An 18,543-nucleotide genomic window follows, 5' to 3' on the forward strand; every position below is an offset into this window, starting at 1 on the left:
GATATAGATGTTAAATTATCAAGATGTAATTTTGATTGGACTCTTATCTCGACTGCACGATATGTTTGTCGACGTCTTCACACCCTCCACCGCCTACCTATTTCTAACATAAAAAGATTTAAAAAAGCTTTTTACGTCGTTTCGAATTTTTAATACAGTTAATTCCAAACATTTAAGTCACGTCACAAAGATACTTATATTGTAAGTAGGCTGTTTAGGTTTTATTATTGGCAACGCCACGTAGCGCTCTGTATGAAAATCACTGGCTGTGCTGTGTGCAGTCTGTGGCTAGTTTGCATTGTTGGCTGCCATTGTAATGTTGGGCAGCTGGATGTTAACAGCGCGTAGCGTTGCGCAGTTGGAGTCGAGCCGCCAGCAGTGGTGGATGTGGGGAAGTGAGATGGCGGATTTTTGAGAATGGATAATCTCGAGGTGTGTCCGTCAGAAACAGTACATTTGTAAGAATGGATGTCATGAACTGCTATATATATTATGACTATTAAGGTAAATACATTGTTTGTTCTCTATTAAAATCTTTCATTTGCTAACTATGCCTATCAGTAGTTAGTGCCTTCCGTAGTTTGAATCTTTTATTTAGCTGGCAGTAGTGGCGCTCGCTGTATTGCAGTAGTTCGAGTAACGAAGATTTTTGTGAGGTAAGTGATTTGTGAAACGTATAGGTTAATTTAGTCAGGGCCATTCTCTTGTAGGGATTACTGAAAGCCAGATTACGTTGCGCTAAAAAAATATTGTGTGTCAGTTTAAGCACAGTCTTGTATAATTGTTCAAAGGGGACGTTTCAATATTACAACATTTTTCCAGTTTCTCACATGAGACCTCCTAATACTTCAGGAATTAAAGAATTTCCTATTATAATTCTTATTTCTCCACTTCATGAATTAGAATTTTGTGCAGGGTGATTCAAAAAGTTGCGCACAATTTGAATGAGCTGACAGAACAGTCCTAATGCAGCTTAAAAATAGGTATTAATCCTGAGCCATTGGTAGCATTGGAATATCAGGAACAACAAGGACAATCAGTGCACACATAACTTCAGCGAAGGTAATGTACAATTTCCGCGTACTTGCAACTGCTTGTTGGGGCATATCAAAAGCCTCGTTTATGTGAGACCATCTTTCAACGAAAAAGCACTGTTCACCAAGACACTTGCATCGTCTGATGAAGTTAGTGGGGTGTGTAATTTACTTGGTAGAATGTGCCGGAATCTTCTGCGAAGATGTCACCTCTGTACTGAATGTACTATTTTGAACACCTTCTTTAATGTACAATAGCATATTATCTTTGATGAACTACAGGCGTGTGTACAGTGACTGTCCTTGTGGTCCTGATAGTTCAAAGCTTTCGCTGGGTCAGCATGCAATCTACAGAGAAAAACATAGCCACCTATTTACTGATGTGGCCCACACTTGGTTTGACTTAGAGGTACTAAAGCCCAGGTAGACAATGAAAAGGAAGATTCATAAATGAATAAAGAATTTAATTTCTCCTTCTTTGGGGCGTAATTGAGTAACACAAGAAATAGTTCACAATTAAGTCTCTGTCTTTGAAGTGAATGGAGTTCATAAGCCTCGTGGAAGGTCAGTCACCGAAAGACGAATCACAATTACTGAACTCTTTTCATCATCAGAATAAGGATACCTTGCATCACTGTTACTTATTTCCTTTCCTGTTACTCTCGCATACAAACCGAGGAATAAACGACTGTCTACACGCATCCGTAGAAGCTCTAATTTCTGTCATCCTATGTTCGTGGTCCTTCCGAGAAATGTGCGTTGGTGGCAGTAGAATCTTCCTGCATTCAGCTTCAAGCGCTGGTTCTGTAAATTTTCTGAGTAGTATTCCTCAGAAAGAGTGTCACCTTCCCTTCAGGAACTCCCGTTTGAGCTTCCGAAGCATTCCCGTAATACTTACGACGTGTTGCTCGACCCTACCGCTGACACATCTAACAGCCCACCTCTGAAATGCGTCGATGTCCTTGTTCAATCCGATCTTGTAAGGATATCAAACACTCGAGCAGTACTCAGTAATTGGTAGCACTAGTGTGAACCCCATTTTCCTAAAATTATCCCAATAGGCAGAAATCGACCATTCGCCTTCCCTACCACAATCCTCACTTCCTCATTGCATCTCATATCCCATATCTTCTACATATTTAATCGACCTGACTGTGAAGCAGCACATCAGTATTGCTGTATCCGAACACAGCGGGGTTGATATTCCTACTCGTCTGCATTAACGTACAGTTTTCTACATTTAGAGCTAACTGCTATTCAAGACACCAAATAGAAATTTCGCCTGAGTCATATCGCATCCTCCTTCAATCACTGAACCTCGACACCATCCCTTTCACCACAGCATCATCAGCAAACAACAACAGAGGGCTGCTCACCGTGTCCGTCGTATCATTTATGAATAAAGTGAATAACAGCGGTCCTGTCACACTTCAAGGGCCACTCCAGACCAGCACCTTGTCCGTGATGAAACTAGCCGTCGAAGACAACTACAGGTTCTGTTACGTAAGAAGTCTTATCTCCACACACATATCTGGGAACCTATGATCGTGTTTTCATGAAGAGTCGGCAGCAGAGGATCGTATCAAACGGAAATTCAGGAAGACAGAATCTGCCTGTTGCCCTTCATCCACAGTTCGCTGGATGTCACGTGAGAGAAGGTCAAGTGTCGTCTGCTGCACCTCTATGGAAAATATTTTACGTAAGAAAATAAAAGTTACTTCCATATCTAAATTTAGATTTTTGTTTAAAAAATCATTCTTTTTAAATTAGCGTAGTTTTCTTGCTATTCAGCCATTCCCATGCGATTTGCAAAGAAAATAATTATTTCGTTTATTGTAGTGAAATAAGGCGGGACAATATGCGATTGCAGTCTTTCTCGGCGTATTCCACTGGTGAATTATTCTCGAGTTATCAGCCCAGTGGTGGCGTCGTCAGAAGATGATGGGTACGAAACTCATCGAAACGTTGCCACAAGACGACGCCACCACTCGGCTGATAACCCGAGAAGAATTCATCAGAGGCGGGACAAGTCTGAGAAATTAGACTCAAACTCCGTTCGAAAGTGTCTCGGATGACCAAACACAACCGACCGACCTCTGCCGACAGACGTCTTTGGATCCGGATGTGAGGACCATGTTGTCAGCACACCGCTATCCCGGCAGTTGTCTGCTTTCGTGACACGAGCAATTAGAAACAGTAGCAAATAATCATGAACATTTTTGTGTTCCAACTAAGCTTCTAATACCTCTTTGATACTCCTCCTCCTACGTTGTTGCGTCAACAGCGAGGTAATTCGTAGACGCCGTATCACAGTTAACGTTCGTTTAAAGCAGGATCCTTCTCAAAAGTACTTGGTACAGCGCAACATTTTATTTAATATTCCCGTGTGGTATTTTTCGGTCGGCACCACTTTCTTCACTTTGGCAGTTTCGTGGTGTCAGCGAAGTTAATCTTTTGATATTTGTTTGTGGCATGAGGGACATTCACAGCTCCAGTGGCGGTTTGCACAAATAGAAGCATTTTACCGACCTCTCGTAAAAAGCCTTTAAAAATGAATGGGAATAAAAGAAGGGAGGGATGAGAATTCTCAGAATATATTATGCAGTCACACAGTCGACGGTTAGTGTAAATTTGCTATCAAATGACATGGCAGTACCATGCAGAAAGAATTTAAAGATTTAGTACACAATGAAGCAGCAAAAAATTACAGCGATCGACAGACGGGATCTATTGTTCTGTACATCAAGAAACACTTTGTACTAAATTTCCAGTCGTGGAGCACGTGAAGGAATTGGTGGTGCGAATGATAAAATATCTGAAGTCGCACATATTATTCCACTGTCAGTTGCAACGGTTTTCAGTAGAATTAAACGAAGAGTATGATAACTTTATGTATTACTGCAAAGTAAGTTGGGGCATGTCTGGAACGATTTTCCTATTTAAAACACGCTATTGTTGAATTTATGAAGAAAACGCGAGTGTAGCAACGCAAATCAAAACATCCGGAATGGATTGCAGACCTCAAATTTTAAGTGTATTTGACTGTACACTACCCACAGTAAGCCATTACGGGGTTAGGAGCAACTTATTTCCGATTTTGTGGAGACGCATTAAAAAAGAACATCGCATTGTACAAGGAGCAAATCCTGACACACTTTACTGACTTGTAGAATTTGTTTTATAAAAACAGCACACCCCACTGTAACAGAGAAAAGATACGAACTGATCGAAAAGTCCTCCTGTCGGAGAACAAAAAAATTCAAATACGCTTCTCTTTAAAAGGCAGAAGAGTGAACAACCAGCTGTTCCAATCCTCACTGAGCCTTCCTCACCAAATATCTTGCCAAGCGAACATATTCTCACGTTTCTGTGCTGAAAGAGTGTAGCAGAGAGACAGTGATTGTGGAAGACAGAAGAGATAGTGCCAGTGGGAGGGAAGGGAAGAGAAGACAGCGATGATGGGAGAGAGGAAGAGACAGTGAAAGAGAAAGAGAGATGGATGAAGACAACAGCAGTGGGATCCATACAGAGGAGAAATAGTGATGCTCAGTGAGACACAGTGGCAGTAAAAGGGAAAGAAAGGTGGATGGAGCAAAGAAAGAGGATACAGTGAAAATGGGAAAGAGAGACGAGAGGAGACCATAAATACGCATGAGGGCCCTGAATCCCCCCAGGTCGGCAAACTTTAACACGAAAACGTTTGCCCAGTTTTCTCCATCCTTTACCCACGTGCTCAAGTTTCCCAGTCTAGGAGGCAAAGCCCCGAAGAAACCATCCCCAAGGACATCCGTGGAAAAGAGGCAATGTTGGTAGGAGAGAAACACAGAAGACTGTAAGAGAGAAAGAAAGAGACAGTGGCAATGGGACAGAAAAAGAATAGGGTAAAGACAATGGGAGAGGGACAGAGAGACAGTGAATACGGTATAGGAGGGGACAGTGACAAGGGAGCACGAGAGAAAGGGTTCGACAGTAGGAGAGACAGGTAGAGAGAGCGAATGGGAGAAATAGGAGACAGTGGGAAAGAGATATACGAGTATATAGACAGCGGCAGTGAGAGGAAGTTGCTGAGTATGAACGATTCAACACATAGAGAGACTGGGTAAAATGATTGAGAATGTTCTGTGTTAACAGAGCACGAATTTTTTCCCCAAGTCAAAATTTTTTATGCCTAAGGCGTAATGATGATTGGTGCACCTGCTTCTCCATTTTTCCGTCTGAGTCTTTTCACAGAGAAACATATTCGCCCACTTTGTGCTCCGACAGGGTCATTGTTCCGCTAGCTGTTAATTTCAAGATTTTATCAGAGTAATAGGCATATTGTGTTTAATGAAAAATACAAAGTGTTTGTTTCTCCATCTGTTAAACTCACGTCGAAGAGTTCTGGCCATCGCTGAGTGCTATTCTTCACACAGCACGAGGTTATCACTTCGCTGGATTCAACACTCACCGCAACAGAAAGCCTGAAGCTGTACGACGTCTCTTTCGACGGTTACGTTATGAAATGAAATAAATCAGTCATAATGAATGTAATGAATGCGGTTAATATTGTATGTAGATTCTTTTTGGCAACGCTAGAGTCGAATTCCATCTTATTACATGAGTTAAGATAGTAAGACGTGACATAATATTGTAATCCCTAGAGACAAATCACCTGAGTTGAAACTATTGTGAAGATAATTAATAATAACTTAGTTACCCATATCGTCTGATATCTGTAGGAGGGAATTTATTTTTAAAAGTACTTTATTTGAAAATCTTAATAAATTTACTACTTTGAAAAAGGTCTTTAAATTGCATGAAGTGCTATTCGTGAAATATGATTTTTGTGGTGTCAAAATATTTCACCGAGTCCCACTTGCACAACACTATCTGGTGTTTCTAAGAATGGAACAGACGCGCGGGGTAACTGTGCGGTCTACTGCACCTTGCCACAGTTCGCGCGACTCCCCCCGTCGGAGTTTCGAGTCCTCCATCGGTCATGAGTGTGTGCGTGTTGTCCTTAGCTTAAGTTAGTTTAAGTTGGATTAAGTAGTGTGTAAGCCTAGGAACCTATGACGTCATTAGTTTGGACCCATAGGAAATTAACACTGATCACCTTAAGAACGTAATGAAGCTGTTGAATTTGTGGGGCGATATTTATGATGATTATTTAAAAGTAAGCATAAGGAATATTAATATGGAAAACTTTCAACTTCAGATATAGCTGGCAGCAGAGAAACCAGAGATTCACAGAATTTAGCCATTTACCTGAGAGCGGAATTAAATATCATCGTTGATTAATTAAGCAATGAATAGATCAATACAGAAATTATATTCCGACTGTATAAGAAAGGAACTTCCCTCTCTAAGCCTATTCTTCCTCAGATGAAGCGGACTGCAAACTGTGCATAATTAACAATATTCAGTGAAAAAGAATTGAATATCAGAAAAAAAATTTCGGTGGGATAGGGGCAACAAATGTTCAATTCATAATTTAAATGCGTTCAAGAGAGATCCATTTCACCATAATATGAGAAGGAATGACCACACGAAACTGTAAGTGGATCCTAAAACCGTTAAATCCCAAGAGTAATGTGTGCACCAGAAACGTTGGTCATAATTATAATCAGGTAAGGGAAGCTGTAATACAGAAAAATTTATGAAACACTTTTACCACTTACCTATAATACTGAAAGTACGATGGTTGCCCAGACTGCACCGACTTTTTTCTTCAACAATTCTTTATTGATCATAATGGGAATTACACACACGAAAGAATGGTGCTTTATCTACACACTATTTTTCCACATAATCTCCATCCCGCTCTATGACCTTTCTCCAGCGCGAAACATGGGCGTGTCTGCCCTGTCGGTACCAATCCTAGGTCTGATGGCGGAGCCAGTGCTTCACTGTGTGAATCACCTCCTCATCGTCCTCAAAATCTTTTCCACCAATGGCATCCTTTAATGGCCTAAACGTCAGCTCGCTGCAACATGTCAGGTGTGACAGCCGTGGATTGTCTCCCCAATCGCTGCAAATCTTGGAGCTCCGCCGAACCGCCTTCTGATGACCTCACCTTCCGTGCCCAGCGATTAACTGTACTCCTGTCGACAGCAGAAGCTCCATAGACTTCGCACAAGCGTTTGTGAATATTCCCCACAGTTTCTTTCTCTGCAGTGAGAAATTCAATGACAGCACGTTGCTTGTAACGTACATCACCTACAGATGCCATTTTGAAACTGTCCGCAGCTACGCTATCCGTCGGAAGTGACGGAAACTTGCCCTGCTCACTCAGGAGACTTCAGGTATTACATACGTAACGTTTCGAACTTGTAGCATTGTTTTAGGCTGAGAAAAAAAATGCGCTGCATTAATTTCTGGGCAGCCCTCGTATACAAAGGAATATGGGGTTATGTACTGAAAGCCACTGGAGACGCTTAGAAATTAAAATTAAACGTTACGCTCCTGGTTCTCAAACATGCGGTCTATCATTTGTCCGCACACAGGTACGTTCGCTACGTTGACGATCAGTCACACTTTTTACAGTTTGAGCAGCCTCGACGTTCGACTCAGTTGGGAGGTAAACGCATTCCTCTACAACATTAATTTGAAATGGCTCAATGGCTGGGTGCAATTTTTTTTTTCAATTGGACGCCGTTTCAGCGATTCGAGTGTACCTAATCTACTAGTTATCGAGCCAGGGAAAGCGGACTTACAGTTTAACGTGGAATCCGTACCATGTGTCTATTCTGGAGACTCCTTCCATTGTTTAGAGGTTAAGGGTAGATCGAAGCCACACTGAAAATTTCAAAATGTTGAAATGTGTGTGAATTCCTATGGGACCAAAATGCTGAGGTCATCGGTCCCTAGACTTACACACTACTTAAACTAACTTATGTTAAGAACAGCACACACACCCATGCCCGAGGGAGGACTCGAACCTCCGGCGCGACTGAAAATTTCCGTGATCCGTCGGAGATTAAATCACGCGATCTCTCGGTTCCCGGACACGCCTATTGCCACTTGACCACCAGGCCCGACTGCAGTACACTTATGAGTAATGACCGCAAGCGTGCAACCGACGTCCGCCATGCGTACAAAACTTGCGTCATCCCCAGTATTTAGAGATGGGCAAAACGTTTTTTTCAGGATGGGATCAGAACCGTTCACTAACTGGAATAAAGTATGGTAGCTCTTTTTTCATTCACCTACTAAAACAAATTAAAGGAAGGGATTCGGCATTTTTAATGTAGGGTCACCTATCTTACGTTATTTTAATCTGTTTTGAGAGAGTAAAAAAAGTGGATTAATATTTTCCATTACGTATCTAGTAGTTATAAGATTTCCGAAAAGTCTTTCATTTCGTCTGAGTGTAATTAAAGCTGTCATGACAAAATTCTGAGTGTTTTTTGAAGTTTGGAAATTGTAAAAACCAAATACAGTCTCATTGCTTTTACTAATTTTAGTGAAAAATGTAGTATACAAACTACAATATAAATGAAATTAATTTCTTACTTCCTGAAATGATGTATAGTTCTCATTTACAATAACACATGTCTTCTCCACTAAATTTCGGATAAGCAGCCGCATAAATTCTATTTTTCCCTCTAATATTCCGGCCATATACCATTGACTCGTCTTCTGAGTGAGCCGAAAGTCTTTCAGCTCAGTCTGAAGAAGCCGAACGACGTACAGATCAGATGCCAGATGAAGAAGAGGACTGTTTGCGGAAGCGAGCCGGCATTTAATGGAGCGTTCATTGCGACGTGAAGACATGAAGATGTTCGGTATATTTCAACAGTTGCTGCATATTCGGTTCGTAGCTTCCTTGAAGATGACTGAACTCTTCCCAAATACAGAAACTCCCACCCGTTACTGTGGTAACTTTGTTGAGTGGCTGTTTTCTTAAATTTTCCTGTACATTGTCTGACAAAAGAGCGAAGCACCAAAGGAAGAGGTAGAAACAATATTAATCTTCGTGGGATGAGACGATGTGTGACATTATGTCTGTGCTAACAGACTGGTGTGATATTTAGAAAGAACTTGGCAGTATGAGCCCACCTATCAGTGTGATGTTGCATCCCATCTGGCCTCGATGCATCCACTGGGTCGTGCGGAAGCGATGTCATGAAGCTGTTGCGTTCTCTCCTGAGGCAAGGTGGTCCACAACTGTGGTAAGTGGTTTTTGATAAGCTGGAAACTGGCACTGGGACCGAGTTGGTCTCCGTGCTGGTCCCACATACAATGAATCTTGGACAGATCTGGAGATCTCACTTGCCACGAGAGTCCCTCAACATCAGGCAGTTCACAGAGTTTACGTGCCGTCTGTGGACGGGTACTGACCTGTTCAAAAATGGCGCCACGATACTGTCTCAATGGGAGGTAACACCGGATGGTTATAATTAAACTTTCCCTTTCTAACGCGCTATAACACGGGAACTAATTACCATATAAGTACCAAACTTGGTAGCATTAATGTCCACAGTATGGCGTGTGTGATTTTCGTGCGTCACAGCGCCACCCTCCAGTTCCAACTATAGCCAACAGCTGCCGTGATCAGTAATCGTGATTCATAGTCTCGCACACCTGACCGGTCGCAGCGTACTTGTTGACTTGTCAACACGAGCTTCGACTAAAGGAGCAGGGCATTATTGTTGAAGCTCTGTTATCAAAACGACAATAATGCTCCGGCTGAAGGGATTGCAGATGGGTCGTCTTTCTCCACTTGCTGTGCGGGGCATGATGAAGAAGTTCGAATCAACTCGAGAACTGCGCGTCGCTCCGGGAAGAGGACGTTGACCTGTCGCACCACAGGTAGTTGATGAAATCGTTGTTGCTATTGCATACAACGGTGCGCGCAGTTCCAGATCGTCAGGCAGCGCGCGTGCCGTATCACAACAGTTGAACACCCCGTGGTCCACTATACAGAAGGTGCTTCGAACAATTCTCAAATGGTATCCGTACATAATCCATATCGTACAGCAGCTTGCACCACAGGACGCACGACGACGTGTTGATTTCGCTCTCCACTTTCTCGCAAAGACTGAAGTTGACGAGGGCTGGCGCTGGACCATCCTACGGACAGATGAAGCTCATTTTTCTCTGACGGGTGAGATGAACACACAGAACTGCCGTGTGCGGGGATCTTCAGCTCCAGTTATAACACTCCCTAACTGCTACTGCTACACCTTAACCTCGAAGCTGGAGGCAGTTTGCAAAACAGAATTATTTAGTTATAACAATTATGGTATAAAGCAACAGAGCAGTGTTACCCTCTGAGAGGAATTTTGTTATGTCGACCGTGTTGTTCCTAACGGAGGTGGCTTATCGGAAATCAAAGTCAGAATTACTGAAATATTTGAACAGTAACAAACGGAATTTTGCCTATCTGCACTGTTTAATGGATAAAGAAAATGGTCGCCAGCCTAACTAGGCAAGAGAATGATTAACATTCTCGTTCAAGAAAATATTTATTAGTAATTTTAGTGGATAAACACAACCTATACTTTGTTACACGGGAGTGCAGTGAACTCTGACACACATATGTTTTAAGATTGAAGCTAACAACTGGAGCAGCACAAACTATTTGCAAAAATTATAAGAGATACCGAAACACCCTATTACTTTCAGGCTTACATAAAGTGAATGGTCTTTATAACATTACTATTAACATGCACTTCTAACACACAAGAGAGACAAACACTTAGCAATCATGAACATATAGTTTTCTACTATTGCAGTTTCCCACTTTTTACTACAGCGAAACACAATGTCGACAAAATTGCAAGAAACTGACTCACCTTTTAGAATTTACTACAGACAATAATGTGATCATTTGCCTTATAAGCCTCAGTCTTAAGAACTTTTAATATTGAAGTTAGCAACAGCACTTTAAATAGCAGTTTTAATAGGAAAATTATTTTGAGCAAATAACATTTACTTTAACTCACTCTATTGCCACATTAACTTTAACTTTCTTTTTACTAAGTTCAAGAGGCATTAATGATCAAAATACTGGGCTTTAATGTTCTTTTAGTAAGGACACTCGGATATCACTTTAGCTCAAACGGAGAGGAACCTGAGAGGTGTTATGATGAGGAGAAAAATCAAGGTAGGTACATGAATTCAGAAACAAATTACCTTATATTTCAGCACATTAGCACGTCCATTAAGCTGATCCTTCACTGTACATCATTATAGTATTACGTCACAGTGATTGCGCAATGTGGTGGCAACTGCATGTTGGTAGGTGGAATTGTAGGTAGAATTGCTGGACTCTGTCATTTCTTGGTGGCGATGATAGATACAAACTCCAGAATAGTTCCAGCTATTTGTCCATCCATCCGAGGCCTTGGAAAGAAGCAGGAAAAGCCGCTCTCGGAATCAGCACAATATGCATCTTTACATGGCAGTGCACGGACTCGTAGCTCGTCTCCGACTGACTATCAGTTCCACCTTTTCCACCTAGGCCAACCACAATTTGCGCGCGCTACACAGTTCCGTTCCAGAGGGGAACCACTACACCTTTTACATACAGAATAACTAAGAGCCCTAAGTGAGGATCAGCAATTTACATAACAGCAACCAAATACATTAAATAAAACCAAACATTTACACATATTGACATCTCTACAAAAAATTATTCACACAAAATTACAATCATATACAGTAAGTTTTGTTCCCTCCAAATGGGACAAAGCATTTACAGTACAGATACACTACTTTGCATTGAACTAAACCATGACATCAAAGTTTGTACAAAGAAAAGAGTATACAATTTTGTGTTATCTATTCAATCAAAGACATTTACAGGATCTTACCGATGTAATATTAAATAAAAAAAATAATAAATGAGTAGAGCATTAGAGCTATGGTGTTACACAGTCACTGTGTATGAAGTTCCTCTGTGGGTTGAGCGTGTTACCGTATGGTGTGGCTTTACGGCTACGTGCATCACTGGCCCATTATTTTCTGAACAGGTTGGCGCTCAAGGACCAAAGACGTGCAGTGTTACTGGCCAGCGTTACTGCGGTACGCTTCGCCAACATGTCATACCCGGCCAACTGAAGAGAGACGCGTTGAACTCAAATATTTTCATGCAAGGTGGTGCCCTACTACACATCTCTCGTGAAGTTGACCTGTTTCTCCGAAACACATTAGGAAACGATCGGATTATCTACCGGTCGTTTCCAAATGCTTAGTCGGCACGATCACCTCATCTCACTTACTGTGATTTCTGGTTGTGGGGCTACCTGAAGGACAAGTTTTACCAGTGGAATATTCACACATACGTTTATCTGAAGCGCCGCATATCGAGGGAGGTAGCTAGTATACCCACGGACATGCATCGTTCTGCTGTGCAGAATGCAATCCTGCAGACTCTTCTGGACACTCCTGAGCCCCATATTGAGCCCCTTTTGTAGCAGTAACGGTACCGGTATGAAATAGCATAATGTACTTTAGCAGCACATTAGAAGTGTTTCAAATGAATTGATTCTGCATTATTTCTCTTCCCCATGTCCTTGGCATTAATGCTGCCACGATTGCCCCTTGTACGGTAATTACTTTCCGTGCTAGAACATATTAAATAGGCAAAGCACCCGGTACTTAAGGTCGCAGAATGTCCGTGACGTACCGCTCTGCCGGCCGCGCTGGTCTAGCGGTTCTGGCGCTGCAGTCCGGAACCGCGGGATTGCTACGGTCGCAGGTTCGAATCCTGCCTCGGGCATGGGTGTGTGTGATGTCCTTAGGTTAGTTAGGTTTAAGTAGTTCTAAGTTCTAGGGGACTTATGACCTAAGATGTTGAGTCCCATAGTGCTCAGAGCCATTTGAACCGTACCGCTCTGCCGTCAGAGCTCCCTCATTCACTACCAGCTGTGACCCGAAGTCATACCCGATGGCTCCCCACAACATGACTCCGGGAGTGACTTCATTGTATCTCTTTCCAGGTCGCCGTCATACTCGCCAATGATTGTCATCTGGACGGGTGCAGTACAGCCATTGCTGGACACAGCGTAATGTTATTCATCAGCAGTCCATGCCATGGTAAAACACTTCCGTTTGTGGTATGGTGTAAAAAGCAGTCTACACACGGGACGGTAATTCCACAGTCCAGCTGTTACTAGTGTCTGACTGATGATAAGGAACGACAAAATGTTGGAGGTAGTTTGTTACTTGTTCTCGGGTGACAGGCACAGATTTGAAATGGTTACAATGTGCTTGATGCACCATAAGAGGAGCATCCTTGAGACATAGTCCACCAGAAACTTTAAGACGAGCATGCGTGCCCTCACGTTACTAAGCAGTTCATCATCGGATCGCTATCACATAGCCCCCCCCCCCCCCCAAATCTGGACATCATATGATTCGACCGGCTGGCCAAATGGAGACCCACAATGCACCCGCCTTCAAACTCTGCCTGCTGCTAATGACGCTCTTTCGCTCGACTGCGCAGCATCTCCGCGTCTTCTCAGTGGTCACTTAACATCTGACGCTGTTTGAATAAGTGAAGGAAAACGTTCTCAGAGATCTATTTTGCGTAATTTTGGCAGTGAATTTTGAGTATTGGTTCAAACGGCTCTGAGCACTATGGGACTTAACATCTGAGGTCATCAGTACCCTAGAACTTAGAACTACTTAAACCTAAATAACCTAAGGACATCACACACATCCATGCCCGAGGAAGGTTTCGAACCTGCGACCGTAGTAGTCGCGTGGTTCCAGACTAAAGCGCCTAGAATCGCTCGGCCACTCCGGCCGCCAATTTTGAGTATTTAAACTCAAAAGAACCCATTTTTCTCCCAAAGCTAACTAAAATGCCCACCTCAGAGTATGGTAGCGAACTATCACAGAACACAAATTAAAGAAAATCTCGCAAATAATTTTGTAAACGATGGTGAAACAGACTGTACTTCGGTTCAGTTATCAATGAAGAGCCAAACAAACTCGCACTTGGTCATGAGTGTGCCTTCAAATGACATCCTAGTGAATGTAAACACAGTTTACATAGCTGACATCTGTCAAATTGAAAATTCGCTCTTAGAGGGTGCCTCGCACCGACAGGGGACGAGTAGCCTGGCGAAAGCAGGATGCCACATACCACAACGAAACACCTAAATGTGTCTGAATAAAACGCTGTTCACACTCATAAAAACACATACCTTCCAAAAACATGTTAAAATAAATGCAATAACAGCTACAATAAAAATAAAGGAATAAGACAAAGAAGATAAACAGCAATAACTACTAAAGATGGAATCAACAATGTCAATAGTGATTGCAAACACGCTTCACAGAAACTTCATTTATCTTTAAAAAAAGCAACTACTCAGAAAAGTTTTTCACAAAAGAGAAAGAAATTGCTACTGGAATTACATGAGATGCTTTAACACTTCACAGAGGGAGAACACTTATTATTTGCAGCTTATCTTAATATGGGGCGTTGTGACGTTGACTGAAGCTCGCTGCTGACTGTGTGGAGTAATTAACGTAGTTCCAGTAGTTGAGTAACTGCAGCGAACATCTCTCCTTACTTATTACAAGTTTCTTCGAGGGATAATACTATCCTCCTTGGCGTTCCTTTGATCACAGTCGTGTCGGAAGCAGCAGTTCCTGTATAAATCCAAATTCGTACGTGCACAGCAATAACTTTTCTTGATTTCTTGCAGACACGATTCTGTTAGCAATGTCCCGTAAACAGTTTTAAAACAGAATAAAATCTCCCTCAACTCTCCGGTCGCGAAACTACAGATCGCGAGTTGTCAGTCACAGTTTTCAAGCGTCCATGACGACAGTTAATGTTTTAACGAGCGCAGAAGTTCACCGAGTTGCAAACATGATCAGTATTATAAGTACATTAGTTCAGGCAACTCAGTCAAGTGCAAACAGTTCGGTTTTAACCACAACTATCACTGTTCATTCGCGTGTACAATCTCAAAATGTTCAAATGTGCGTGAATTGCTAAGAGATCAAACTGTTGAGGTCATCGGTCCCTAGGTTTACACATTACTTAAACTAACTTATGCTAAGAACAACACACACACACACACACACACACACACACACACACACACACACACACACACATGCCCGAGGGAAGACTCGAAACTCCGGCGGGAGGGTGTACAAGCTCACTGTATTCACACAGTGTAACGTTTTGTTTCATAAAGTCGACGTTGAAATTTAGTTCATACAATTATTGGAAAATAAGAACGCGGCCATAAATTCGGTGTGTTTCTGTCTAGCACGATTACACATCACACGTGCGTCCAACCCACCACTGCACACAACTGACTGTCACTGTTCGATTGCAACTATCGACATCCTCTCGTATCACAGTTCACACAACAGTTCTGCATATTACGTTTAGTTTCACTGATGCATTTCACAAAAACATTACAAAGACGATCAAACATACGTTGAAAATTTGCATACTCCAGTTGCTACTGGAATTACATGGTATGCTTTAACACTTCACAGATGGAGAACACTTATTATTTGCAGAACTATAAAATATTCTACACCAGCGACGATATATCTACAGAATAAAAGGAAGCAAAGAAAAAAGAGAAGAAAAAAATATATATCGCAGTTAGCAACATCTTCACAAATAGCACTGTAGTTTCGACGCAAGATGTTTATAACTTTTTGTTCACTGAATTATCTTCCTGTCAACATAAGAATTCCAAAGAATGTATTTCAGTAAGCAGTCTCAGAGTCGTTTTTATCTCTACAAATGTTGTGAATATGGGTTGTCGTTCTGAAAACATGTCTTCCTAACTAAGTAACAGGGTAAACATTACGCTGCATCTTGCTACATTTGTCCGGAACCTAAACTAATATTCCCATGGTCGGCTTTTGCTAGTTGGTCTATCTTTCTTTTGATAATTCGTCCTAATATTTTACAACCAGGTCTTGTCGAGCAAGTGGTGTGGTAATACTCACCCCTAACAGTAACTACCAGCTTTCGTTATACTATTATTTCATTGCTGTATCCCTACAGGAGTACACCAGGGTCAGTCTGAATCAAGAGTTTTTTGTTTCTCACAGCTCATGCAGCACCGCACATACTCAACCTGCTTTCACCAATGTAAATTCAATATTCAGTGAGGCACAGTAGGCGTTGGCGTTCAAAGTTGTGAGCCAACATTATTAAATTACTTTGACATAAGTATTTGTTGAAGGGTCACTGTCACTATGGAGTACATATCGTGTAACCTGTCGCCAAACATTAAGTACATTTACGTGGAAATGGCACGTAGAAATGACATTTTAGTAGTGGAAGATGCTATACGTCAAGCATTGTTAGAAAAACTCAGTCGTGAAAGAGACGTAAGTCGCATTCGTGATGACTGATTCTGAAGCTGATGCTCCAGCAAAAAAGCCGGCCATGTGCCAACAACACTGTAGTCCACATTCCAACAGTGTGTAAATAATCAATGAATGGATTGATGAATAACTGAGTACATCAAAAAATATTTGTGTAATACGTCTGTTTGATTAAATAAATAGCATCTTCATCTAATTAAACTGCCAATAAAATCTTTTGGTTCGTATCAATTTCAAGTTTCATCACTGAAAAGCTGGCATGAAAGTTTTTTCTTTAACTGGAATTTTCGATACATTAATACTAATACTGATCGATAAAATACATGACAGAGGCAAAATAAAATGCGTTTACTATATGACAACCCAATTTCATTATATGATGTTGTTGTGGTCTTCAGTTCTGAGACTAGTTTGATGCAGCTCTCCATGCAACTCTATCCTGTGCAAGCTTCTTCATCTCCCAGTACTTACTGCAAACTACATCCTTCTGAATCTGCTTAGTCTATTCATCTCTTGGTCTCCCTCTACGATTTTTGCCCTCCACGTTGCCCTCCACTGCTAAATTTGTGATTCGCTGATGCCTCAGAACATGTCCTACCAACCGGTCCCTTTTTCTTGTGAAGTTGTGCCACGAACTCCTCTTCTCCCCAGTTCTATTCAATACCTCCTCATTAGTTATGCGATCTACCCATCTAATCTTCAGCATTCTTCTGTAGCACCACATTTCGAAAGCTTCTATTCTCTTCTTCTCCAAACTATTTATCGTCCATGTTTCACTTCCATGCATGGCTACACCCAATACAAATACTTTCAGAAACGACTTCCTGACACTTAAATCTATACTCCATGTTAACAAATTTCTCTTCTTCAGAAACGCTTTCCTTGCTATTGCCAGTCTACATTTTATAACCTCTCTACTTCGACCATCATCAGTTATTTTCCTCCCCAAATAGCAAAACTCCTTTACTACTTTAAGTGTCTCATTTCCTAATGTAATTCCCTCAGCATCACCCGACTTAATTCATTCCATTATCCTCGTTTTGCTTCTGTTGAAGTTCATCTTATACCCTCCTTTCAAGACACTGTCCATCCCGTTCAATTGCTCTTCCAAGTCTTTTGCTGTCTCTGACAGAATTACGATGTCATCGGCGAACCTCAAAGCTTTTACCTATATATGACGGTAGTATCTGTTTCCGAAAGAACAGTTACCGTGGATGACCATGCAGCTTTGCTAGAAATGAAATGATAATTAAATGGACACCCTAGCTGCAAACAGGCGTTGATGTATTTCATTGGGGACATGTTGAAAATGTGTGCCCCGACCGGGACTCGAACCCGGGATCTCCTGCTTACATGGCAGACGCTCTATCCATCTGAGCCACCGCGGGCACAGAGGATAGTGCATCTGCAGGGACTTATCCCTTGCACGCTCCTCGTGAGATCCAATGAGATGATGGGCAAACATCTATTAGGCGCACTACGAATGTAGTGGTGTGGACATGTTGGGAATGTGGATCTCACGGGGAGCGTGCAAGGGATAAGTCCCTGCAGACGCACTATCCTCTGTGCCCGCGGTGGCTCAGATGGACGGCAATCGGCTTTCAGCCGTGATACCGTGCGGACGGGCTCGGCGCGCCGGGCAGTGCTCCGCAGGTGGTGTTGTTTACCCGCTAGCGCGCGGTCGTGTCGTTGTATTGTCGTATAGTACCTGTACCGACCCGACATGGCGTTCTCATATCGAAAAGCTACAATCAAACTAACGTTCAACGCATCGTACACGAGACCGAAGGCCCATGAAATTGAACGGTTTCTACGAGACATCATGCACATAGAACCACAAGAACTGATAGGAATTCATCTGTCTATTGTAACCAGCACAGTGTACCTCAAACTGATTGACGAAGCGGCCTGCGACAGATTACTCCAACGATCTGCAAACGGCTTTCGCTTCTGTCACGCAGACGGTAACGTGAGCGTGGTAGGATTTGACCATGCTGGTCTGGGGGTGCGTACCGTGCGCATCTTTGAACTACCGTTCGAAGTTCCTGCCAACCTAGTCGTTGATGCGCTGCGGTCATACGGCACAGTTCTGAGCCACACAGAGGATAAATAGAACACATTCGAAACGTACCCTGTCCTTAACGGGGTACGACAAGTGCGCATAGAACTTAAGAAGCACATTCCATCATATGTTTTCGTTGGT

The 18,543-nt window shown here is 42.2% G+C and overlaps 1 non-coding gene across 1 annotated transcript; it reads right to left on the reverse strand.

The window, feature by feature from the left end:
• Nucleotides 1-17,654: 17,654 nt before the first annotated feature.
• Trnat-ugu (transfer RNA threonine (anticodon UGU)) lies at nucleotides 17,655-17,729 on the reverse strand. The gene has a single exon. It is a non-coding gene; the product is annotated as a tRNA-Thr (tRNA).
• Nucleotides 17,730-18,543: the final 814 nt, after the last annotated feature.

Source organism: Schistocerca cancellata, chromosome 8 (assembly GCF_023864275.1).
Source record: "Schistocerca cancellata isolate TAMUIC-IGC-003103 chromosome 8, iqSchCanc2.1, whole genome shotgun sequence".
NCBI lineage: Eukaryota > Metazoa > Arthropoda > Insecta > Orthoptera > Acrididae > Schistocerca > Schistocerca cancellata.